At 38.9% G+C, this 25,682-nt stretch overlaps 1 protein-coding gene and 1 long non-coding RNA gene across 4 annotated transcripts in view; both read left to right on the forward strand.

Moving 5' to 3' along the window:
- The window catches only part of LOC309382444 (uncharacterized protein), a 348,957-nt gene that overhangs the window by 205,224 nt on the left and 118,051 nt on the right, over positions 1 to 25,682 (forward strand). The gene's annotated exons all lie outside the window — the stretch shown is intronic.
- LOC309384474 overlaps positions 18,342 to 25,682 on the forward strand; it is a 66,996-nt gene continuing 59,655 nt past the window's right edge. For all 3 annotated transcript variants that reach the window (XR_014174064.1, XR_014174065.1, XR_014174066.1), the window contains exon 1: positions 18,342 to 18,624. This is a non-coding gene — a long non-coding RNA (uncharacterized lncRNA). The remainder of the gene's footprint in view (positions 18,625 to 25,682) is intronic.

Below are 25,682 nucleotides of genomic sequence, written 5' to 3' on the forward strand. Positions count from 1 at the left end.
TGTTCCATTATTTCAGCATGAATTCAGTATAATCTAATGCAGTGTTTTCTGAACTAGAGGAACACCAACTTTACAACTCAATATCTGTGTAATGCATGCAGTGTTTAAGCATTTTATTGGGATGCAAGTCAATTATTGAAAAATACTCATAAAAGAATAATTCCACATCAGGGGTGTCAAACTCATGGCATCACATTGTCATCATGTGATCTATTGTGACTTTTTCCTCCCTTTGCTAAAATGGGAGTGGGCGTGGCCAGCACATGATGCATCCAGCCAGTGGGTCACAAGTTTAAAATCCCTGCTCTATACTGATGTGGAAAATAAAGGAAATTTTAAAAGTATGGTGAAGTAGAAATATAAAATGCAATATGACATGAAATGATGAATGAAATATGATATCCTGTGAGATCTTGACATAATTAATGTTTAATAGGTGATTCTAAGAAATGATAAATTAATGGTGGATCACTGAAAGGAAAGCAAAAGGAATAAGAGCAAGAAAAAGAGATAGATATAATTATATAAAATGATGCAAGAAGAAAAATGTTCTTGTATGGAACAATGAACCATGGAAAGCTATTTTTAAAAAAATCTATCAGGAGGGGAGGGAGGGGGGGAAAGGGGAGGAGGAGAATTTCAACTCCTTCAATTATAGCAATATTATTGACTAAATATTAAATACAATATCAAAAATAAAATATATATCAAAACCTTTTAATAACTTTGAAACATTCTTTTTTAATGTTGTTATTTTCCTAGGAGCATTGTCTAATTAAGAAGTAGTTAATCTTTTTATGTATTTCTGGGGTTAACATGTTAGTTTGATAATACTCAACATTGAGCAATAATTACAATTTTACTATAACTAATGAAGCTCCCTTAGTTGTATAAATATTCAAAAATAGTAGACTCTGAATCTGTCATTAGTATGAAAGGACCATCTGTTCTTGCAAATGCATACCCAATAAAGATATTGCTATAATAGTCTGCTGTGGATTATGTTTTTACATACATACATACATACATACATACATATATACATACATACATAGTGATGAACAAAAAAACACTTGAAAGACCAGAAGATCATATCATTTTACAATGTATGAAAACATTTATACAAAATGTATGTTGTAAATGTGAACAACATGAAGAGACATTTTGTCATGCTTGGTGGACATGTAAAAAAAATGGATTCAAAGACACATTTATTAATTTATATCCCACTTTGACCAATAGTTCAAGGTGGAAAACCTGATTATGAAATGTAAAGTATACAAAATATGTTTAAAGCACTTAACATTAAAAATTATTGAAGAAATGTTTAACCATTAGTGTATTCTCCTCAGACAGGGTTGTCTTCTTTCTCAAAGTTGTAGTCTCATTTTGAAATAAGAGGAGCTTACAGAAAAAAGGGCTGTGGCCGTGGTAAAGGCTGTTCTATCTGAAATTGACAGCACAGAGGGCATTGATATTGATCTACTACAAGTGGTAACTCAGGCTCAGTAGGAGGTCTTCCCCCCTCAGAAATACATCTATCCAAGTATTAAGTTCTGCATCAGCCATTATCTCATAGCAAAGGGATAGGGATTATTGTCATTTGGAGACTGAAAGTGATCAGAGGCACTGTTTCACAAATAACCAATTACATGGCTTTGTTTGTAAGGTTGGGCTTGGCGGATAATTTGGAGGTGATGTTTTGGTAATAGTGTCCAAACTTCTTTGCTGCACAACTTTCTCCGTGCTGTGGAATTGGAATCTCCTAGGGCTAGGCTGATGAGTTTGGGAGATGTCCTTTGGCCTTTTCTGGGAAAGGATGAGCTGCTTGCAAGTTCCTTGTCACTGTGATAACCATGGACTTGTTTTAGGTAATGATAGATGTGATCAGTTTGTTTGCCTCTGAACTGCTTCTTTGCCACTATCAGCACAGTTTAGTCTTCCTTTATTAGGTGGTAGTAATAGCAGATCTGCAGCTCAAGATAGCCCTGAATGGAGAGAAACATGTCTACTATTTTCTATTGGGCTTTAGGCTGGCTACAGGATGGAAATTATATTAGTTGTTTTTATTAATTACTTTAGGTGGGATAAGGACAAGGACCACAACTAGGACAATCTCCTAATCCTGCTGTATCTACCTGCAGCCTTTAATATCAGAGACCACAGTATGGTCAGTTGTGATGGTTTGGATAGATGTCAGACTCTGGGAGGTTGACAAATTCAGGAAACAAAGCACTTGGATCTTTGAAAAGTTCTTTGATTTCTAGCAGAATCTTGAAAGCCTGTCAAAGCAATTCTCCCATTCAATTTATACCTGGCATAATTAAGATGGAATTGTTCTGAGCTTTTTTTCTTATGCTGCCCCCTTCACCCCACTAAGCCATCTCTTTTGCAATGGTCTTCTTTCCTCCTCCACTTTCCCAGGGTCTGATAGACATTTCATCAGATTGGAAATCACTATGCTGCAATGCTTCTCCTATTTCCTGGCCGCCAGTTCAGTCACTGCAGGAGAGACATTGCATGCTGGGGGCGATATGTGACTCACCTCTTCCCCTTTATTGTTTAACATCTACATAAAGCAAATGGGAGAAGTTATGTGTTGGCCCCCAATGGGATTATCAGTATACAAATAATAGTTACATATCTCACCATGGGCAGGAGATATGATTCTTTCTTGGTTCCTGGTGACTGTTAGTCCAGATGGGAAAATACAGCTCTAGATGGAATTCAAGGAAAAAGGAAGAGGGCCTTCATGTGATGCTTCTTGAAATGACGTTTTGTAGAACCAGAGCCTTTGCTGTCATCTGTCAAGCCCATGCTCGAAGAAAACCAATCAAGTACAATTTTATATTTGTTTTCACCTAGTAGATAGAATCTTGTCAAAATAAAACTATAATCTTCTAACTTACTAGATATATGTGGAGAGATTCTAAGATGTGGTGACCTTGAACCTCTTCCCCTCCCCAATCCTCTCTGGGCTGCACAGTGTCTAGGCAATGTTCCCTCTAAGGTGCGCGGCTGCGTGGCCACACACGTGGCAAGAAAACACCACTCAGCAGTTTTCAACTGTCGCGCAGTGATTTCTATTGCCACAGGCTCCAGAAGCTGAGGAGGTCCTTTGCAGGCAGCCAGAATGGGCTGCCTGCAAAGGACTTCCCCGGACTTGCTTTGATGAGCACGGGGCGACTGAGGGTAGTTGTGAAGCCCCAAAGCCCCCGCCGCCACCGGAATAACTGCTGCCACCTCCTCCTCCTCTAACAGCACTGCCAGATTTGGCGCCCGGCCTGCGGCTGACTTAAAACTGGAAAAGCTCCAGCCGGCATCCCCGCATGTGGCAGCGTCGCCTCCCCTCCGCTCGGAGCACCTGAGCTCAGCGCTGCATTACCCTTGCCCCTTCCTCCTCCTCCGCCGTGCTTTTGAGGAGCCATGAGGCTGCGGGAGCCAGTAGGAAGGCAGCGGGGAGCAGGGGGAAAAAAGGCTCATGGCTCCTCAAAAGCACGGCGGAGGAGGAGTGGGCAGGGGTAATGCGGCGCTGAGCTCAGGTGCAAATCTGGTGGTGCTGTTGGAGGAGGAGGAGGAGGAGGTAGCAGCAGTTATTCTGGTGGCAGCTCGTTGGCATCTTCAGCAGCAGCCCTGCCCACGATGAAGAAACAAAGATGGAGCAGATGCACGCATATGACGTCGCTGCAACATGACTGGAGGAGGAATTCTGGGAGTTGAAGTCCACAAGTCTTAAAGCTGTCAGGTTTGAAGACACCTGGGTTTTTTTTCTAAAGGGTTAGGGGTGCAAGGGTCTTGTAACTTGACAGCTTTAAGACTTGCGTGCTTCAAATGCCAGTTTCTGAGCCAACATTTTGGTTGCTAAGCAGGAGCGTTGTTAAGTGATACTGATATTATATAACACTTTTAATTAAGCGGGTACCTTGAAGAAACATAACTTTGAGTTTCAAATAATACTGATTTCGTTGTTGTCTTAGGTGACATCTGTGAAAAAAATTCAGGTGCTCAGGCATGAAAATGTGCCGCTCAAACACTATACTTTTCTGCTCACATTGAAAAAAAATTAGAGGGAACATTGTGTCTAGGCCTGTCTCTGGGGAAGCTCTATGTTGCTAAAACCCTTTTCCACTGATTCTCCAGGTGCATATTCTATCACGCGATCACTCGTGTCTCTGTCTGGATTATTGCAATTCACTATATATGGGGCTGCCCTTAAAGACCATTCAGAAATTTAGGATGCCACATCCTGCATGGGACAGTACCCAGGCCTTTTCCAGGAGCTGCAGTGGCTGTCAGTTATCTTTCAGGTTTAAAAAAAGGCTTTTTAGGATTTTAAGGCTTTAAGGCCCTATTCAAACCCAAGCATCTCCAACACTGTTTATTCAGTGAAATCATGGCGACAAGAATTATTAATTGATATTATCTTAATACTAATCAATTATTAAGAAGGATGACATCTTTAGGGAGTCTGTTCTGAGCCTTTTCTTGGTGAAAATCTCCTTTGGAATAATTTTTCCTTGCATATTTGGACTGCTTTCTTTCCATTATGCTTTTGAAGAATAAGACTAAAAATCTGACTCCTCTGGAAGGTGTCTGGGGTCAAGATGGAAGTTTGTATTTCTCTGCAGTGTGTAGGCACACTGTTCTTAGGGATAGTTAGGGATGTTCATTGTTTTTAGTTCTTCTTGCTATTAATCCTATTAGGGGATTTTGTAACCCGCTTGGTCTTTTTCAATTGGTGTTTAGAACATGGTAAATAAATAAACTAAAATCTGCAGTCTGCAGCTTGGAGGAGTTTTGTCTAACAGCTTAGAACCACTTCATACTTCACGAAGCAATATGTCCCTAAACACCTTGGTCATGTGCCAGGAAGTTATGGCCAATGACAGGTTGCAATCCCTGACACTTATTCAAAGTGTTTAATGGAACACATTTTCCCTCACACTTCATTTATTTATTGCAGGGAATACAAATGTTGTGCCAATGTATCCTGCTATGATGAACAGCAAAATGCATCTGACAAGCTGTCTCAGCTGCACTTGAAAGTTAGATCCTTCTAGGAGGAATGGCTGATTTTCAGTTGTCCAGCAAAATATTTAATCTCCAAGCACTCTTAAGTTTCTGTCAGTATGTCTGTTCTCAACCTTTTTCTAGCAGATGGTGTAGACTGCTCAATGTTTTACTCCCGAGGAAGATAAACACTCACAGGAGCTGACATGTTTTGGAGTTACAATATCATGAGATGAAAGATGGCCAGGCCAGAGTGAGACCTGAGGGTATGCAACAGTTGCACATGTGGCAAAGAGGTGAGCTTTGAAGAACTGCCCAACTTTTCCATTCCCAAACAGGACCAGGCTTTTAAAGACTTGTCTATTTTAAAGAAAACCCAAATTTCTATATACCTCTTTAAAAGAAGAAACGGAAGTCATACTTGTTTGGCTAGTCTTATGTGCTTGTTCCAGGACTATAGACCTATTATTTACTTGTGGGGTTTGAAGCTCATAAGCCATTTTGTAATAAGAGATAAAGCCAGTTTCTGTACGAGGATTAGAGTGTTAATTTTGTCCTCCTTTGCCCTTCGTGGACCTTCCTGCACAAATACAAAGGGCAAGTGATTCAGGAACCTGATACAGGGTACCCATTAACTCTATTTTGCCTCAGTGTACTTTGCTGGTCGGGCATTAATATTATCCAAAAAGCTCAACTTCACTTTAGGCATTCAGATCAAAAGTAGAAGGACTTTCAGCATTATTATCAGTCAAAACATCTTAAGACAAACATTTGCTATGGTGTTCTACATTAATTTAGACAAAATGCAGACGTTTCCCTGTTTGAAAATTCAACTGGCCCCATCTGTCCCCAATTTCTGCATGACCCTGAAAAAGGTGGTGTCTCTTTAAGATTCTTAACAAAACTGATAATGTAGATTTCTCATGTTTCTCAGTCTTGTCCAGAGGCCAGAAAAAGACAGGCTGCTTCACTGAACAGCAGCAATGTGTAGGGTGAAGTGCTTCCACACTGTTTCTGAAACATGCACAGGGCCAGTAGCCAAGCAGAAGGACCAGAGACATACCCAAATATAGGACAGCATCCCCCCACTTCTTTCTAACATATATAAACTACTGTAGAGAAAGAGAGAGAGAGAGTATATGAATGTAAAGGACATTTTCCTTGTTGCCAAACACATTACATTAGCTGCACGCAAAACAAAACAAAATGTTCTAGAAAAACCCTTGTTTTTGCAAATGGATTCTTAAAAATCTCCTTTTTTGTGTGTCGTTGATAATCTTAAGGTAATGACACAGAGAAATTAAGCAATAGTAATATTTTATTATACTTCAATCCTATTTTTCTTGTCAGAATTTTCAGGATGACTTAATGGTCTGCATCCTTTTCAGATACAGAACATATCGGTTTAAACTTCAAATCTTTCATACACTCAGACCGATCATTGAGCTAATGTTATTTGTTTTGCCTTCACATGTGTGGTCTGCCTAGAGACTTCAGTACAGATCTCTACTTTTTGTCTTTAAGTGTAACAAAAAGTGTCCTGAAACCACTTTAAAAGTAATAATCACAACATACTTACCATACATGCTTACAAGGCAAAGCTGTTAATATATGGTAGAATGTAGTCAAGGCTTGCAGGAGGGAGGGTATGTCTGTCCTCTGGAAATGAGCCTCTCCCTCTTGCCACCCTTGACTACATTCCACTACATAATATGGAATTGGTTACTGGCACTGATTATGTGTGGCTTATTAAAAAGTCTGGTTGTAGGAGAATGAGCCAGACGTCACGATGACACAACGTGCAGTCTCGATAGTCCGTTGATTCTTTTACCATCTGCATGGTCCATATGGACCTAAACCGTCCCGGAGAGACGGTGACAGGGAGACAAATCCTTGCTGGTCTCAGGGACACAGCAAAGTCCCTGATCGACCCAAGGGAAGTTCTCCAAGCCGGCGGTAAACATACAACCCCCAGGCTGACAAAGTCGGAGACGGCTCCGGAAAGAAGGCAGTGAAAGTGAGTCCAGCTGATGAGATTTTTTCTTTGAGAATGATTGGCCAAAGAAATATTTTTAAAAAAAGATAAATTAGTCCTTTAAGCAAAAGAATAAAGCAGCGAAATTTATCTTTATTGGACTGCCTTAGAAAGTTTTTTCTTTCTTTTTCCTCTTCTATGTAACAGCATTTTGTGGATTGAAGTGATTGGCACGCTTCCCATTTCTCCTCTTAAGTGAATGAATTTTCTCCTATTCTTTGCTACCTTTATTTTTTGGTTGATCTAAAACTTTTTTTACTTTAACAATCCTTCCTCTTACTGTTTATTAAATTTTATTAAAGACACTTAGAGATTTTTATTTTCCTTAAGTTTGATACGAATAAGAGAAAGTTGAATCTGCCATTCGGAAACCAGAACTTGTTTTTTTTTCTTTTTTTGAAACAAAGTATCCTTTGCTCTATTTTCTCTGAGTCTGTTGACATTGTAACTAGAGGGTTTGCAGCTTGTCTGTGGAGACTGATAACAACTCAAGGACACGGACTGTTTTCTTGCAGGTGTATTTGTGGAATATTTTGGACAAGGGAAGGGAAATAAAAGAAAAGATAGATCCCTCACTTTTTTAAAAAAATTAAAGGATCTTATGTTTAAGCAAATTCAAAACAAAAATATTTTTATACATAAAAGAAACATTGAAGGCGAGAGTGGCAGTGGATTTTAAACTTTCTCTTTTCTTCTGGGAAATATGCATTTATATACAGATGAAGAAACCCTAAATTACCAGGATTTTTTGGATGAAATTCTAAAGATATTGGACGGATTTGAGAAGTTTGATAAGAAGATTATTGTCTGGCTCAATAAAAGATGAAGGGACTGGAGCCTCAAAAATTAAAGAAGAGAGTGAAGATATAGAAGATAAAGACAAGATAATAGATGAACCTAATAATGGAGCACCTATGAGTGAAAGTGGAAAGGAGGGAACATGGAAAAGTGAATCTTATTATTATTATATACTTGATGATCTGGAGCTCTACCCCTCTTGTCAAGATATGGATTTGATGATGGAATTAAGAAGAGAAACAGTTTTAGAAAGACATCTGATAATCAAAGACATGTTAATTTTAATACCAGTTCAAGAGCAACAAGACTATATGAGAGATCTTTCAAGCATAAAAGTGCGGAGAGGAGTTTTTAAAAACTTTATAAAGAAGTTTATAAGAGAATTGATGCAAGAGATAAGACTGTTTTGTTACTGGAAAGACACAGGCTGATAATGAAGGTTGATAACTCAAAACCTAGTTAACCTTTGGTGATTAATAAGTAGGATTTCTTAGACACTTTTAGAATGTTTTCTTTAAAATGTTTATTTGTTAATTAATAACTCATTATGATAATAATAATGAAATAATAATCTCAATTAGTAAAAATAATTAGGATATAAACTGTAAATTGGGACCAGGGGAAAAGATTTATCAATTTCACTAATATATTTTTGTTTAGATTTTACTATAAAGATGCAATTTCTCTTGGGCACTTATAAACTTTACTAACAAACTTTTGTTTAGATTTTATTATAAAGATGTAATTTTTCTTGGGTCGGAGGGGAGAAGATGTGATATAAATGACAAAAAACATTTTTCTTTTTCCTTTTTTCTTTAGATAACTATAATAACAATAAGGAAATGTTAATGGAAAATGTTTAATGATTTTTATACGTCTTGGCATTGGTAAAAGCAATTAGATATAAGCCTTAAATAGTGAGTTGGAAAAAAAAGGGAATATGCTATAAAAGGGTAATTATTGGAGGTTTATAGGAATAGCTAATGAATGCCAGTAGGTGGTTGTGTCTTTAAATACAAATGATTCTAGATAAAAGCATGTTTAAATAATTATAGCTAAACAAAAATGATGGTCTATTGATGGCAAAATACATAAAGATTTTCGATTTTAAAATGTAAATTAAAAATATGAAGGATGTATAGTAACACACGACATTTATTTGTAACCAATCGACATGCTTTCTACATGATGTAATGAAGATTTTTTTTGTCTTTTTGTTTAATTAAAACAATAAAAAAAACTTTCTAATTAAAAAAAAGTCTGGATGTAGTCTATAATCAAGTTATAGCTAAGTATAGGAAAACTGTCCCATGGTTTCATATTTTTATATTAGGTATTGCTCTTTTGAAAATTGAATGCTGACTAAATCCATTCAAGATGACACAATCAAGCCACACCTTCTGGTTTACCATTTTAACAGCGTTGCCCTGCGAAATCAAAAGTATATATTTGTACCTCTTTGCTTTTTCAACCTAATCAACAAACTGGGGCGAGATGACAAAGAGGTCATCTTTGTCTCGTGCTGAGTTATGGCTTTAAGGACCTCTACACCCATGAGAGATCCCCAGCTAAAATATGAAGTGTCCTTAGCAGAGGAACCTCATTTGGTATCTAAGTATGTGCTCCTATCCTGGGACCATCAATTCCTTCCCAAGCACGTCTTGAAGGAACTAAGAGTTCAGTTAAGCTATTTTTACATGTGCAATTGTCACTGTTCCCCAGGGTAAGGTTTCGGGCACAAGCAGCTTCTATTTCGCTGACTTGTTATTACTTCTGATGGATGCTGAGGCTCTTGGGAGAGTGAGTGAACACAGCATATGTCTGCCAGCTGCAGAAGGAACATGATCTAGTCCAAATATAAGAACTCTGGGAATTATCCATTTGTTTTATACCTTACTGGTTCATTTAAAGCAACGATACTCTTATATAGCTCAGTGCCTGCAGGATAGATCTCCTTTGAATAGATCTTGCTGCTATGCTATAATGCCTAGGACCTTCTTTGGTCACACAAGTCTTAATACATGTTAGATGAATGATGGCTTATGTAATAATAAAGAATATGGGAAACTGAATGAAAAAGAGAAGAGGACTTCTTTCAGGCTTATCTTCACGTGCAAGAATATATCCAGTAATGGAGCTTTAAAAGGACTTCTTGTCAAACTTCTGTGCCCGTAAAAAGTGAAAATTACTATCTGGGAAATGTGTTGCTTAGAAACATGGGGTGACTTTTAGCTCTCAAATGCCAAGCAGATATGATTTCTTTGAGAGGGGCTTTAAGTGTTCTTGCTGCAATCTTTATAAAAGAGGCTAAAAAAGGCTAGTACACACGTATTTCATATTTGGTGATAAATGGGAAACTAGATCGTTATTTGCTAAATATAATATTACCATGGTAGATAATTTCTTTGATCATCAAGGGCCTTGGTCATAATTTAGAAGGTATTTGATACAATGTAGGAAAGGTTACACAATCACTGTCTACTCCATAATTATAAGACATTGGTTTTTCTTACCTCTACTCATCCATATTCTGCTGAGTTTCCATGTCCAACTTTCCCATAGTTAACATTTAGTAACTCATTTTTCCCATACTACTGTGAACCCTAATCTTGAGCACTGAGTGAGCACAACACACTGAACTAATATATATGGCTGGCTAATTTGTGATTCAATGCATTATGCAAACACTGCATAGTTTAGACCCGTGTTTCTCAACCTTCAATTCCCAGAATCCCCTAGCTAAGTATGCTGGCTGGGCAGATTCACTAGGAGAGTTGCTGAGATTTGGAAAAACTAGTTGAGACCAGTGGTTCTCAACCTGTGATCCACGGACCCCTGGGGGTCCGTGATGTTGTCACAGGAGGTCTGCGAAGACTTGAATAAATGTTATGATTTAAATCTCAAGTTAGACTCGGTGATCTGTGGCCATGATCCGTGGCCATAAAAATTATTTAAAGGGAGTCCATGGTGAAGAAAAGGTTGAGAACCATGGTTTAGACCAGTGGTTCCCAACCATTTTCAGTCCACTGCCCCCTTGGTGCTACAAACTCATCCTCAGTGCCCCCCACTCAGTGGTGGAATTCAATTTTTTTTTACTACCGGTTCTGTGGGCATGGCTTGGTGGGCGTGGCTGGGGTCATGTGACTGGGTGGTTTGCACAACAGAAGGAAGATAGCAACAGTAAAATTCAAAACTGTAACAATTAATTACACATTTATTCAAAATCCAATTTAAAAACCTTTTTAGTTAATGTTAATTCAACAAAATTGTTGAACATGATCCAGTGACACCAGGTTTTCAAAGTCTGATAGTCATTTTTCAAAAACCTTAGTATCTAGTAACTTAGTAAACTCAGTAAAATTTAGTAACTACTTCACTGTTCAGTAAATTCTTAATGTGATGCATGGGCTTGATGAAGTGATACCAGTTTCCCAATGTCTGGTTTTAAGTCACTTAGCAGGAGTCTTAAATCATCATGTTCAGTAATCTGGAGTCGATTTCTTTGCTTGGAGAGAAGTTGGATGACCACAATAAAGCCATGTTTCACCAAATATGATGTTGGAAATGCAACAAGGAGCTTCTTAACCACTGTCCATAGTGCAGGATAGCGATCAGAAATTTCTTTCTGTAACCAAAACTCTTGGTACGATTTCTTAAACTTTGGCTTCAGCTCAATGTCATTTTGCAGCTCTATGAGTTGTTCCTACACTACCCCATCTTCCTCAGTATCTGAAAATGGATTTATCACCCAATCTGGAATTTCCATCAAAAGAAGATCCTGATATCGCTCAGATATATCTTTATCTCTTTGGGGAATCATTTTCTTTTTTAAATTATTATTATATATTTTTAATTTTTCCCAATATAACTCATGCTAAGGGTCAGCCACACGTACATTACATTTTCCACACTTTTAACTTACATATTTGTGATTCCTTATAACTTCTTTAAGCTAAATATTTTTAGTACAAATCAATGCATTGACATATATTTTACTAATGCAGTTTCCTATCTCTTCCATTGACATAATTAACATCATTTCATAAGTAAAGTTCAGTTGTCTCTCTCTCGCCTCTCTTCCTCCCTCTCTTCCCCTTCCCTCTCCCTCTTTCTCCTTTCCTCTCTTCCTCTTTTTTGCTTCCTCCCTCTTTCCCCCTTTCTCTTTCTCAAGGAATTATCATTCAATCCAATGGAATTTCGGATCAATAGGATCAGGTCTATGGCTTCTCCAATTCTAGATTCAATAACGCTGCTTACATCCTTAGCACATGGACAAGCTCCTTGGCTAAGGAAATCTTGAGCAACATCTCCCAGTTTGTACCAGGATGAAAACAGGAATAAGTGTTTGCCCTTACCTCAATTTGGAAAATTATAAGAGTTCTAGTATAAATGAAAAATTTTCTACTCTTGTCTGTTTAGACTTGTGTCCTTGTATCCTACTATATCCAAGTGATGGCTGAACTAAGCAACAAAAGGGGAAAAGTACGATTTCTACTAAAAAGCATGCTTATTGTCACATTCCAATTGTTCAGCTTCTTTGACAGATGCAAAAGAAATTCCCTCAGGGGGTTAAGGAAGGGATCTGTAAAAACTGGGCAAACACACATAATCTATGTTGTCTACTTGTTCATTTTTTAACTCAGTGGTTGAAAAATGTCACAAATCATAAAGTGATGTTTGTTGTGCAGCCAAGCAGGGAGAGGCGGGACAGGTTTTGTTATGATAGCAAAATCCTCATTCTTCCTTTGCCTGAGGGAGCACAGCTTTAGCTATTTAAATCCACTCCTCTTTTGTTTGCACAAAACTCTAGGAGTAGGCCTACTGGGAAGTCCATCTGTGTGTGTGCGCCCCAGCATTGTTTCTAAAAGCTTTCCAGGCATGATCTTTGTCTCATCACTTCAATGCTGGAAAGTACACTAAGTGCACACAGGGTGCCCCAACTACCTGGGGTTTTGGGGTAGAAAAATCAAATGCAAATACAAAGTCTGTTGCTAAATCCAAGGAAAATTACTTGAATTCCATCAATCTCAAATATTACATTGGAAAAAGGATTATAGATGGGATATTAGCCTGCCACAGAGTAAACTTTGAGAATTGTCGCTAAATTAAAATGATTTTATTTTGTTTAGAGTTGTTTATGTTAATGCTTAGATAATAAGAGAACAACCCGTGTTGGAGTCTGTCAACCTTGCAAGGTAAAGCAGACAGGTAGCATAGCTAGATGAGCTAATTCTACTTAATTGTCTTACAATTATCAAATTCTTACATTATCAAATTCTTGCAAGCCTGTCCATTTTACAGCCCATAAAATTAGGAAGAGTCTCTTCTTATGCCCTTGCCCTGCCCACATTACTGCTGGAAGCTAAACTACATCTTTTCTGACCATTTTCTTAGTTGTATCTGTTGCCCTTATCTCCCAAGGCCATTTCCACATACCATTCCAGTTATAACTTTTTAGTCTTTTAAAAAATGTCTCTTCCTTAAGATTTGTTTTATGTTGGCTGTTCCTGACATTAAGCTGGCAGGAATAGCCAACACCCCAGAAGACAAGCTCAGGATCCAAAAAGATATTGACAGACTTGAACAATGGGCCCTATCCAACAACATGAAATTTAATCTGGAGAAAAGCAAAAGTTTTACACCTAGGAAAAACCAAAGATGCAAGTACAGATTAGGTGAGATCTGGCTCAAAAATAGTAACTGTGAGAAGGATCTTAGAGTTGTAGTGGACGATCACTTAAACATGAGCCAGCAGTGGGTAGCAGCAGCCCCCCAAAAGCTAATACAATCCTTGGCTGTATAAACAGAGGCATATAATGAAAAAATACATGAAGTATTAGTCCCGCTTTATAAATCCTCACTAAGACTGCACTGGAATACTGCATCCAGTTTTAGTCACCACATTAAAAAAAAAATATTGCAACTTTGGAAAAAGTACAAAGAAGAACAACTAAGATGATTAAGGCCTGGAGACAATAAACATATGAAGAATGGTTGCAGTAATTGGGTTTGGCTAGTCTAGAGAAAAGAAGGACTAAGAGTGACATGATAGCAATATTTCAGTATTTTGAGGGGCTGCCACAAAGAAGAAGAGGGGGGGTCAACTTATTTTCCAAAGCACCAGAAATGGTTGGAAACTAACCAAGGAAAGAAGCAACCTGGAATTAAGGAGAAATTTCCTAACAATGAGGACAAACCAGTGAAACAGCTTTCCTTCAGAAGTTGTAGATCCTTCACCATTAGAGATTTTAAGAAAAGACTGGACAGCCACCTCTCTGAAATGGTATAGGATTTCCTGCTTGAGTAGGGGGTTGAACTTGAAAGTCCCAGCCAGCTCTATTCTGATTTTTTTTTAATTAACGTAATAAGGTTCTCTTCACAGACCCCCTTCCTTCCCGACTCCTTCCATCTGTATACCCAGTGGTAATCAACCTGGTCCCTACCACCCACTAGTGGGCATTCCAGCTTTCATGGTGAGCGGTAGGGGTTTGCTGTAACTCGGCTTTATAAATTATATAAAGTTACTTCCCTACTTTATAAATCACCATTACTGTGGAACTGGTAGACGGTTAGAAAATTTTACTACTAACAGAGGTACAAAAGTGGGCGGTAGATATAAAAAGGTTGAGTACCCCTGTGCATACCCAACAGTCTACTTTCATAATTTCATAATAGGAAGGCTTTTCCTTCTATGCTTTGAACATAAATACAGAAAAGCAGTTTTCTAATGCCAGAGGAAGATGACATGCTTGAAAATAAATGGCTAAGAAAGAGAATGGCTAAGCTAACTTGTCAGGCATTTTAGGCGTTAGTAGATAGAGTAACTTCTAAATGCATTGGCTGCTACCCTTGATTAGCACGTCAGTGTTTATGCTTTTGTTCATTGTTGTAAGGCCAACAAGGATCAAAGTCTGTGCATATTCTGGCTCTATCTGGGTTGTGAATCAGCTAAAGGCATCCCTTTCAGAATAGCTTCTATACACAGACATAAGGTCGAGTCCAGACACAAGACCAGTAGGATTGTTTTAGGATATTTCTAATACCTCCATCTCTATTAAACAGGGAGGTACTCGCATAACAAGGACATTTAGCACTCCAGTCTTTGGCTTCCAACATAATGCAAAGCATCCAGATGATTTTCTCTACAACATGGGCAAAGCCCAAGCACTTCCTACCCAGTGTCAGCAAAGTCCACCCATTATTGCTTATCTTCTCTTGTGAATGAAGCATAGCTATAGAATTCTTAAGAGGGTGGTGGCATGTTGTTATTGCTGAGATATTGTTCTATTATAAGAGCCATGGTAACATAGAGATTAGAGTGCAGAACTGCAGCTACTTCTGCTGACTGCCAGCTGCCTGCAATTTGGCAGTTCGAATCTCACCATGTTCAAGGCTAACTCAGCTTTCCATCCTTCCTAGGTGGGTAAAATGAGGACCCAGATTGTTGGGGGCAATAGGCTGACACTATAAACTACTTAGAGAGGGCTGTAAAGCACTGTGAAGCAGTATATAAGTCTAAGTGCTATTGCTATTGCTATTATGAGCTTCACATCAAAACATTTATAATTTTCTCTTCATGGTGTTTTAATGCTAGACTTTTGAATCAAACATATCAAGGCGTTTAAAGAAATTGCATGTTTTTAGCCATAAACTATGAAGGCTTCGATACAGACAGATTTTTAACATTAACTTTTATTTTTCAGCAGCAAGTTGAGTTCCCAAAGTCTGAAATTGATTTAAAGGAAAAGATTTAAAGCTATTTATATGGTTTAATATTTTGAATTTATTCATCCTTTCCTCCACATTCAGATGATATTGGCTCATCTCAAAAAAATGAAGTAGACCAGTTAATACCTGAATAGAAGACTACCAGGAAATGCCAGTGCTGTAGACTAAATCAAATACTAAAAAAAAAAAAAAAACGACAATAGTAAACTGTTTCCTTATAACTGCAAAAGAGTTACTATTGACAAAGTTACCTAAAACTTGAATCTAACTCACTTTAAAGCAGTGACGTGCGGTGAGGTTTATGGCTGGTGAGGCTGGTGACATCATCAGGAAGGCGGGGAATGGGACCACGTGTGCTGGAGCCTGAGGCTGCCTCAGCCTCAAGCACACGTGATCCCATTTCCCGCTTTCCTGTGGCTCGTGTTCCGCGATCCCCAACAGCAGCTGCTTTTCTGTGCGTCTGGCGTTTAGGACATCCGGCTATCTACCTAAATGCCAGATGCACAGAAAAGGATCACGGCTTCGCCGGCTCGCGTTCCGCGATCCCCAACAACAGCTGCTTTTCTGTGCGTCTGGCGTTTAGGACATCTGGCTATCTACCTAAACGCCAGACGCACAGAAAAGCACTGAAAAGCACTTTGCCTCCAAGCCACTTCGTCTTGATGATGTCGCCGACGTCGCTGCTGGGTGCGGCCGGACGGAGGTAACCAGAGTGGCGCCGAGGGGTCCGGGCGGACGAAAGAGCGAGCGAGCGAACGAGCGATGGAGGATCAGGCAGCCTGATCCTCGGTCGCTCGTCCGCCGGACTGCCTCGGCGCCACTCTTGCTACCTCCGTCTGTCTGCGCATGGCAGTTGCGGCGACGTCATCAAGCCCCTGCCACTTCTGGATGTCTATTGCAGTCACGAGGAGCGCGCAAAGTACAGCTGAGGCAGGAAGGTTATTGGCGCTTCTGAGAACCCTCCTGCCTCCGCCGGTTGCCCAGCTGGCACCGCCCCCCGCGCGCTCCTCCTCCTCCCTTCTCTTCCTCTTATATATATGAAACTCCCTTGTGGATATTATTATTATATATTATTATTTCATGATGAGAGGTGAGGCTCTGCCTCCCCTGCCTCCAATGACCGCACGTCCCTGCTTTAAAGAACTCAGAGTAATAAATCTAGCTATCCTTTCCCCCATTTTATTTTCACAACTGTGCTATAAGTGTCAAGGGCACCTCCTTTACCCATGTTTCAAGAAATTCAGATCTCCACTAAAACATCTGTCCAGAAATTTAAAATGACAACCACAATTCTGGGATCAAAGGAGTGGGGTTTCAGTCACATGGTCATAGCTGCCATATTGATTTTTTTATTCCCAAGCTACAGAAGCAGGGCACGAAAAGGCACCACTGGCAATTCTGCAATATGCTCACAAAAACTTATTGAATAATCCATGATCTGCAATTTGAAAGAAATTGTTGTGCAGAAAACCTGAAAATAGTGTGTACATTTCAGGCACTCATGAAGCACATTTAATGGGAAGAAATCAACTTTGTAGTCTTCTGCATAACTTGGTGGAAACAAGATAGGGCATGGAACCGGGTGCTGTCCACCAAGCAATGCCAACGGGCGGTGCCTAGGAGTAGAGCCTTCTCTGTGATGGGCCCAACCCTCTGGAATGACCTCCCCCCCGATATCAGAACTACTACCGACCTCCGCTCCTTCTGACAAAAACTTAAGACTCACCTGTTCCAATTAGCTGGCCTGGCCCATTTATAGTCCCATTTATACCTCCTGGCAAATATTTTACCCTGGGATAGTTTTTAGGGGTGTTTCTAATGTATTTTTAAATTTTTTAAATTTTAAATCTAACTTTAACTATTGTACAGTAAATTATTGCTACCTCCTCCAGCCACATCTATATTTATTTTATATGTATATTATGTATATTTACTGTTTTTAATATGACTGTACACCGCCCCGAGTCCCTTCTGGGAGAGGGACGGTCTAGAAATTAAATAAAAGTTAAGTTAAAAGTTAATTATATTACCACATTCTTGTTTGTGAGTAGTATATACCCTAAGTGGTTATCAGCAATTTCAGAAAATGGAAAGTACAGAATTAATGCAATAGAATGGACATTCATTCTAAGCTAAAAGTCCTTATAGATATTTCTCAAATGTATTCAAGCTTTACGGAAGATCATTTTTAATAGCCACCCATAGCAAATCCTAAACTAACAAATTATTGTTTCTTACTATTTAAAAATCTGAATTCTTTAATTCTGTTTTGAGTCGCTGCTGTAGAATCTCTACTGTTTGCTTTATTTTAACCCAAAATGTGAGATTCTGATTATTTTTAAATCGGGGAGAAACTTTTTTTGACCTTGTCAGTGAAGTTGAAATTATGTATGCTAGAAGTAGAACATATCAGCCACAGAAATAAGGAAAATGCAAGCTGCCATCTTAAAGTGATGAAGTCATCAGCCTTTCTCTTTAAGGATTTATTTTCACTGACATTAAAGGAGCAGAGATTGTATTTATTTCTCACAAATGTTTCTGATAAAATGTTCCTCCATAAATTCATGGGGATCATTTAAAAAACTAGAAGAATCCCTTTGGATTGATTTGGTTTAAGCCCTGAGCCAATTCAGAAGTCTCTCTCACAGTGTTTGATAGGATAGCCTCACAGAAGAAAACACATGCTTTGTTTTTGTGGTACAACTCCAAAATTGTGAAGAGCAACCGGAGACCTTAACCTGCTCTGACTGAGTGGAGGTATTAATGAGTTTCTAAAAACATTCCCGATGGGATTTGCAGCTTTCCAGAGATGTGCTCAACCGTGTTTTCAGAATTAGTACATATGCCTGGAGGGATCATCCTTTCCCAACAGCACGTGTGAAATGGAATGTGCAGCTTGGCCTTGAGCCGGTCTTCCTGTAACAAGAGAATGACCAGGAATCTTGACACTGGGTAAGAGAAAAAAAAAAGTAAACCTGGAGCCGTATCCTCCAAAGCTAAATGTCCCTACACACTTCTATTACAATTCTTCCAGACTCTGCACCACGAAAATGGTAAGTTAGATATTTTTTTGTCCTTACCAATTTATTTTGCCTGCTAAGATAGTGGTGCTGAGTTAAATTAAAGCCTTGAAAAAAGGCCAGAAGATGGTGAGAAAGTGGATTTTAGGAGGGGGTCACAAAATTGACTTGGTTAATTCAGGTGGTCTCCGAGAGGTCATTTTTCAGCAGCATGGTCAATACAAAGAGAATTAAATGGGCTTATTCAGAGGCACGTTGATGTTGTACATTCCATAACTGCTTGTTATAGAAGCAAACATTGAGTATAATATTTATCACCTATTATGAGTACATCCATGAGTCTGGATATAAATTAAGTATAGTAGGATACGTGTACCATGATGGTAGCTTTGGGGTTTCAAACCACCTCCCATTTTCCAGCTATGTTATCAATTACTGAAGGAGATTGACTTAAAAGCAGCAACAGTAATTTGGGCCTTGTGAAATCAAAGGTAATGTCTGAGAAAAGGAACTATAGAGGGGTCTCCCCAAATAGTTCACCAGAACTTAAATGTTTAATGGACTTATTTTATTTTTTTTCTCCTTTAGTGTCCCGTCCCCGTCCCCCTTAATCAATCCTGTTAAGTAGAGTAAAAGGCCCAAAGTTGCCCAGGAATTTTCCATGTCTGAGAATAGACTTGAATCTGGGTGTCCCCAATCTTAATCCAACATATTAACCACTACACTAGCCTGGGATCTGTCTTCCAGGGGTCCAGTATTTGGGCACAAGGTTTCCAAAGGACAGGATGAAACTTAGGTATGCTTACTCCTTGTACATCAAAACAGCTGAAGGGTTTCTGTTACACAGCTGGTGAGTAATACGACAAGGCTGAAAAGTTCATGACAGAAGTGGGAGAGGAGAAAAGAGTTTAAGGGAGAGCAAGAAGGCATATAGGGATTTAAACACACGTATAGAAAATATACTAATCTAACAATTCCTTTTGCCTTATTTATTTAAAACATTCATACAGCTGTCATCTTTTGGACAACTCTACTTACTCCTTATTTATTAGACATTTACACATATGTTGGGGAAAATACATGTCATCATCTAAGTAGATTGATTTGGTTTTTAACACTCTTTCCTTTAAATGTTTTTCCTTCCTTCCTTCCTTCCTTCCTTCCCTCCCTCCCTCCCTCCCTCCCTCCCTCCCTCCCTCCTTCCTTCCTTCCTTCCTTCCTTCCTGGAAACTGCCTGAATCCAAATCGCTCTGCGCAGCTCAGAGCCCAATTTCTAGATACATTTCTTTGCAATATCTAGATACCACTATTCAAATTGATTATACATGACAACCAGCAGCTATTTCCAGGTTCTTGAGGACATTCTCTTGAGGAGAATGCCAGCCACTTCTTTTTCCCATCAAATATTTTTTTCTTACCTCCTTTGAGAAAACACACAAATGTAATTAGAGATAACAAATAAATGATGTGAGATGGAGAGGCATCTTTAAAGGCTGTTATTAATATAGAATGGACTGTATTACAGCAAGTGATCTAAAAGGACTCTTCTAACTTCAGAATTCCAGTTCCCAAGCTTGTACAATTTAATATATCAAGTCAACATTCAAAATCTACAGTACAATTTAACTGTTTTACAAAACTGTTCTTGTACATTATTTCCGGGAAGATCCGTTGTTAATATGGAAGAAAAGACACTATAGTCAGGAGTGATAAATTGTAGGGACCAATAAATAATAACAGTAACAGTAATAGAATTTCTCAGCCTACAAGATTTATATATATATACGACTTTCCCCCCAAACTTTGTAGGGTTAAGATAATTTTTCAGTGGTCTTTATCCAGGGCATCTGCAGGATTTTTCCAAATACAGAGTTGGTTATTTGATGTAGTGACAAAATAATTACATCAGTGTTAAAAAGAACCAGACATCAGGAAATAAATCATATCACTACAAGAAAATCTTCTAAAAACAAAACAATAAGGCACAGCAGTTAAGGTTACAAACATAAATAGAAGATATGCTACCCAATTTAAATAATAGCAAGATCTCCCCTACAAATCCTAAGACATAGGCAACCTAGTATAGTAAGAAACATTGATATTTTAGATTGTAGCCATTTAGGGATTTAAAGGTAGGCTAGTTTAGAACAGAGCACAATAGGAAATAACCAACCATTACAGCTCCTTATAGAATCAGTATTATTGAAGGACATCTAGACATTGAAGGACATCTAGATGCTTCCATCAGTATTTTAGCACCTTATTTGGTACTAACTAAAATGTCCAAATCATACCCAAGATCTGCTGCATACACAACACATTATGCTACTGCTATTCAGATGCTAGTGGAAGATGAATCACAATGGGCAAAACATCTTTGTCTGACAGTGAGAAATAGCCCTAGCCTTCCATCAGTCAAAGCTGATAAAAGGCATCTCAAGCAACCAACGACAGGGATTAAAAAGTACTCCCAATGTATGCAATTGCTTATACAAAACATAAGTGCCGGCTGAATTATTGGACAAAGGGCCAGCTTACTAGGATTCCAGTTCATCTCATTGGCTCTAATCCAACCAATTACTGAGTTCAGAAACAGACTCAGCAACTACAGAGTCTCACTTGAATTAGATCAGGGGTGTTGAACTCAAGGCCCACGGGCCTGTGGTGTGTTTAGATATGGCCTGTGAGGCTGCCCTGGAAACAGTGAAAGATTGGTCCGCAGTGCCTCTGCCAGTGAAAATGGAGCTCCGTTTTCGGCTGCAAAGGCCTCCTGCAACTCTCTGCCAGCGAAAACGGAGCTCCACCACAGGCGCCACTGACACGAGTGATGTCGAGCTGGCCATGCCCACCCTGGCCATCCCCACCCCAAGGTCAAATACAACCCTGATGTAGCCCTCAATGAAATCGAGTTTGACACCCCTGATTTAAATGATGCAAGGAAATAACATAGGGTGCAATCGGCGTATTGATAGTGCCTCACTTCCAATTCTCCAGTGACTTCACCCAGCAATTTATTATTGATGTTGAAAAGCATGGGTGATGATATGAAGGATGCCACAGCATATATGCTACCTACTGAATCATAATCAAGCACTTAAATTTGGACATACTGTATACACCTTACACCCAATTTGCAGGGCTAGTTTAGCAAAAGCTGATGGAAGTTTAGGGTAAATCAACAAGATTGCTTTCATCCTCTCTCTTCCCTAACCAAGGTCATCCATCAAGAGGACTAATGTAGTTCCTGTACCAGAATTGGATTTAATATGAACTGAAAGCAGTCTAGCCGTCAGTACTTATTGCATGACATTTCTCGAGTGATTTTTTCCCCTCCTGTAACCTTCCAGGAGAAAAAGTTTGCCCATAGAACTGTGATTTCCACGTGAGACAAGCCTCTGATAAATACAACTGAATGTCCTTCTTCCCCTGCAGATATCTTTTAAATGGCTCCAGTAGAGGTCAGGGTCTATTCAGAGCACTCCAAACTTCCTAATGCTTGGATAGAGCTTCTGTTTCTTCCAAACAACTTCTGGTAATCCAGGAAGGCACTTTTAACTTATTTAAGTTGACTCTAAGCACTTAATTTCTACACCAGGAGTATCAAACTGGTGGCCCGCAGGCCAGATGCATCACATGCGGGCCACGCCCACCCCAGCTCCGCGAAGGGAAAAAACATCACGATAGTCATGTGATGGCAATGTGACGTGGCAAGTTTGACACCCATTTTCTACACCATCAAAATGTAGCAGTCACTGTTCTACCAATCAGATATAGATCTTAATGACCTCAATCCCATTTTTCACTATGTTGATATCATCCCTTGAGGGCTTCCAATTTCTTAGGTTGCTTCCTGCAGGACAGGCCATGTTCATTTCTAAGATCTTACAGCTGCTCATGATTATCCTCAAAGGCCCAAAACACTTTCATCTTCTTAATCACACTTACCCTACAGTTGTCCTTCCCTATTTTTCCCTGTACTAAGATGATATATCCTGCAAAGTATTTCTGCCCCTTTCATATCTTCATTTTGAATTATTTCATTTGTCCCAAGTATGCAGAATAATATTTTTTTTCTGTGTCTTGTTTAAGACTTGTACATTCGCTATTGCACTTAGAAGTGGGATTTAAAAGTTGTGACATATATATTATATGGTACAGGATTGAATTTTTCTATCGGTTTAAACACAGTACAGATACATTTACAGCACAATTATATATGCAAAAGTGAGTAACCTGCATGTAGTGGCTGTGAAATGTTGCTTTTTATACCTTATCTCAATTTAGCAAAGTCTGAACGTTACATCCATCCTTCATGGTAAATGAGAAATCGCGGTGGGGAATCAGTACAATAGTCCATTGCATTTTAGCACTTCAAATGAAGATTCTAATTATCTTTCAGGCTCCCATTTGTGATTTGTGATTTTTATATGAGTCTTATTAGACTACTTATAAATCCTGCTTAAATCTGGATTCTTTCCAGACAAAGAGAACGTGTCGTCTCCATTGTGAAAGAAGGAAAAGTGTGTCAGGCTATGAATATTGGGGGCAGTGGAGAGTGATAGAGAAGAAAATTATATAATTGCATGTCTGCATGCCTCAAAGCTTGAGTTCTAGCTCTTAAACAAATTCAGTCACCAGAGTAGAACATACAATAATAGGGTAAGATGTCTTTTCTTCCAACCACCTGCTTAAGCAGAAAATCTTATACCATTCTGGACAAATGGATGTCCAGTCTCTTTCTGAAAGCCTTCAGTAATGGCTCCAGAGCTTCCAGAGGAAATCTTCCAGAGGAAATCTTTCAGAGGAAATCTTTCAGAGGAAAGCCCTTCCACTAATTTCTTGTTCTCACTTTCAGGAAATTTCTCTTTAATTCTAAGTTGGATCTCTTTTCTATGATCTTCCACCTATTACATCTTGTCCTGCCCACAGGTGCTTTGGAGAATAGGTTGATCCCCTCTTCTCTATGACTGCCCCTCAAATATTAAAAGACTTCAATCATATCATCCCTAATCCCTCTGATTGTTAGACTACACTAGTTCCCCCTAACACTTTAGCTTCCAGACTCCTTGTCATCTTTCTTATCCCCATAGCCCGGCATATAGTTTCCCAAAGGTATCACGTACACAGACTCAGGAACCATGCCTTGTAAATCTGGGTTTAATTTTCTCTTAATGCTGTTTGTAAATGGCTTCCAGCCTTCTCTCAGTCTGCTTCAATGGGTTTGTAAATTTCCCATTCATTTGCTCTGGCTTTGACAAACATCAGCCAACTTCCATAACTGAAATGGCCAGGAGAATGGAAGAGTAAAGGGATGCACTATAGTTGTCTCAGGTAGCAAGGCATCTTTGTCAAGTTGTGCTCCAACCCAAGAAAAATGGATAAAGTGAGATTCTTTTATCATGTTTTGAGTTCTTCAACATTTTTTATGTTTTCAGTCCCATGAATTTATTTTTACTCCTCAAAATATTCTGTGATTTCTAGGTTTGGGGGGTGATGAAAATAAATCACTATTCTTAATATAATGTAATAATGATATTCAGGAAATAATTGAAAATTGTTGTAAATGGTTTTTAGTGAAGAATTATGTAGATCTTTGCTTGACTCTGGAAGAGTCACCATTATTTTCATATCAATCTTTTCTTTCACAATTCTTTTCATTTTGCAGAGTAGGATGTTGGCAACTCTGGAATACAAACTTTTAGAGTTTGGTTTGGTTTGATTTACAGATGTTTGCTTTTATTTCATAGTGAAAAGCTCAGAGAACATATGTTGTGAATTGTACATGGCATTTCCCCCCAGAAAGGATCCCTAAAATAAATGGATAATTCTATTATGGAAAGTGCAGTCCTTCCTGAAGTGGTTTCTTTCTTTATTTTTTCTTTTTTTTCTTTCTAAAAAAATAGAAGGGCATCCAAACCTATATAAGGTGTACTGTACAGTACACCAGCTTAAGAAACAGCTTGCTACTTCCACTTGCTCCATAAGGTAATCTGGGAATAGTTCTTGCATAGGAAACTAAAACTCATGTTACCCTTTTCTTTCAACACTTTCTTTTGCCGTTACAAGAGTAGACCTGGTCCTAGGACAATTTTGGGTGCATCACATTGACTGCATCTATTTTTAAGACTTCACCCAGTAATGTTCCTTTATGGACATTACTTTAGGGACCCATGTTTTTTGGGAGATCAGTTACCTTTGCATCAGCACTTACCAGCTGGCAGACAGACTGAGTACAGAAATAGGGTGTCAATGCCAAGTGGCTCCTATCCTCCATGTAGGGCAATGAAATTTATTTTCCATCTACCCTCATTAAAGTTCCACTTGACCCTGTTAATCCATTGCAATCTCTCTACCCCAGGCACAACAGTTTGAGCTGACCACAGTGACTGTCTGATGGAAAGATACTTTCAGCTACGAAACAACCACATCTTCTATTCACACTGCTTCTCTCCAAAGTAGAATTACAAGCCAAGGAATTTTAGAGATTAAAATTATCATAGCATCCCGAAAGATCATATATCTATCACTCCTTCTTCCCACATGGCTGTTGTAACACGATTCATTATTTACAGACTCCCTTCAGTTCAAAGCATATATAGTAATACAATACAATACAATACAATAGTAGAGTTGGAAGGGACCTTAGAGGTCTTCTAGTCCAACCCCCTGCCTAGGCAGGAAACCCTATACCGTTTCAGACAAATGGCTATCCAACATCTTCTTAAAGACTTCCAGTATTGGGGCATTCACAACTTCTGGAGGCAAGCTGTTCCACTGATTAATTGTTCTAACTGTCAGGAAGTTTCTCCTCAGTTCTAAGTTGCTTCTCTCCTTGATTAGTTTCCACCCATTGCTTCTTGTTCTACCCTCAGGTGCCTTGGAGAATAGTTTGACTCCCTCTTCTTTGTGGCAACCCCTGAGATATTGGAACAATGCTATCATGTCTCCCCTAGTCCTTCTTTCTCTTAAGCTAAACATACCCAGTTCCTGCAACCATTCTTCATATGTTTTAGTCTCCAGTCCCCTAATCATCTTTGTTGCTCTTCTCTGCACTCTTTCTAGAGTCTCCACATCTTTTTTACATCGTGGCG

Source organism: Natrix helvetica, assembly GCF_964273705.1.
Source record: "Natrix helvetica genome assembly, chromosome: 1".
Lineage (NCBI taxonomy): Eukaryota > Metazoa > Chordata > Lepidosauria > Squamata > Natricidae > Natrix > Natrix helvetica.